Genomic DNA, 2,072 nt, shown 5'->3' on the forward strand with positions numbered 1-2,072 from the left:
TGGAGATCCTCGACAGAGAAACCAAACAAGTCAAACTCAATTGAGACAGGGTTATCGCGACAAATTTGGTGGACTGAAAGGAGGTTCTTGATATCGAAAAAGGGTTTCCCCTGCTTTGTATTTCAAAGCAACCAACACCGAGTACAAATAACGCTGTGGCGAGCAGCACAACACATCAAAAGAAAAAGAAGAAGAAACAAATGCCAACCACGGCAGCTTGGCAAAGCGCGGATGACCCGCCACCGCGGCGCCCACCGGAAACAAAACACCACCAACCGAGGCTCCGATCCGCCGCGTACCAAGCAGCACCTCCAAGAAGGGATGCGACGCCGGCGACGCTGCTGCCCGGACGAGTCCTTAGGTTTCCCCGGGCACGCGGAGGGAGGTGGGGGGTGGATACCACCGACACCCTCCAGGGAGGAATGGTGGCACCCGCAGGTGTCACCGCGTCGGGGCCGAAGCCGGCAGGGGTTTCTCCCGCATTCCAACCCCAACCGCCCAACCGAACAGAACCGACCCGCCAAAACCGTCGCCCATCACCATGCGCCAACGCAGTAGCGCCGCCACCCACGCCGCCTCGCTACGAACACCACCACGAGGCCAAGAGGACCGGAGAAAAGCTCACCACGACGGGAGCAGCAACATCAACGCCGAGTGGGAGGGAACCACCTCCACCGCCGTCGTGCGGGAGGCCCGTGCCTCCGGCACCGTTGCGGTAGCCGTCCGGACGCGGCAGTGGGGCATGCCGGGCCACCCCTGGCCCAGCCAGGTCCGAAGCGGGCCCGTTAAGCCCCACCGGCCGCGATGCAGTAGGCCGGCGTCGTCGCCGCCGTCACCCAGCCACGCGTCGCATCTCCCCCGCCTCCCAGAAGCCACACCGGAGCCATCCCCGCCGCCGGCCCGCCTAGGCCAAGATGGGGCCCGAAGGGCCCAGATCTGGGCCGAGCGGACGACGCCAGATCCCGCCGCCAACGGCGGCGCCGCCGCCCAGTTGCTCGGCTGCATGCGCCACGGAGCCCCGCTGCCACGCCAGACCGCCGCCGCCTAGATGCACCCCCCGGAGCCGCTCCGCCCGCGCCAGAGAGCGACCGGGAGGGGAAGGGCCAGGAGGCCGCCGCCACCAGCAGCCCCAGGGCCAAGCCGGCCGCGGGCGCCGGCGACGGCGGCGAGGAGGAAGAAGGAAGGGGGATCCTGGAGGGAGGAGGCCTGACGCGCGGCCGATCGCCCGCGGGAGGGTGACGCGGTCGCGAAAGAGAAAGGGGGGGGGCTCTGCCTAGCTTCAGACCTTCAATTATGATACTGATAGGTCAAATCATCAGGAGGTTCTTGATGAGAGACGGCGAGACAAGAACGTTGTGAAGTTGGATCGGGGAGGTGCCGGAGATGAGCGAGCCAGCTCCGGTGTGAGTAATGGGTAGATGCTCACCACTCCCGACGATGATGTGCGAGGAAGAAGTAGAGGGAAGGAGGGAATGGAGTGTACCAGGGGAATGAGTCATGTGTGCAGCCGCGCCGGAGTCCATGTACCACTCTGAGGAGCCACCCGAGGACGACGGTCCGGCCGTGGCGCTATGGAGCGCGGCCTGGAGGGAGTGCATGTCCAGGGGCTGCTGCGGCACACCGGGAGGCGTGTTGTTGTAGACGGGCGGAGGCGCGTAGCCGTACTGGTAGCCAGGCGCGCCGGGCGCGAGCGGAGAAGGCGCGGCGTACATGGCCTGTTGATGCGGCGTGCGGGAGCGTGGGCCGAGCACACCAGAGCCGGGGGCGCGCCTGGCTTGCACAAGCCCAGTCAAGGAGTTGGCGCCCGCCGCAGGAACGGGCAGACCAGGGACGCGCGGAGGTTGGGGCGCCAGGGGCGCACCCGCGGGGCCAGTGCCGCGGCCGCGGCGACGGCCGCGCCCGCCACGCGCACGCCCCTCATTGTTGACATCAGGTGGGGCGGGAGACGCAGCCAGGGGCGCGGCTGGGGCCGGGATAGGTGATGAAGCAGCGCCACGTCCAGCGACGAGCGCGTGCGCTCCCTGCAGACGCGCGGTCTGCTCGGCACGATGTTCCACGAGAAGAAGGAATGA

Source organism: Triticum aestivum, chromosome 7D (assembly GCF_018294505.1).
Source record: "Triticum aestivum cultivar Chinese Spring chromosome 7D, IWGSC CS RefSeq v2.1, whole genome shotgun sequence".
NCBI classification, from domain to species: Eukaryota; Viridiplantae; Streptophyta; class Magnoliopsida; order Poales; family Poaceae; genus Triticum; species Triticum aestivum.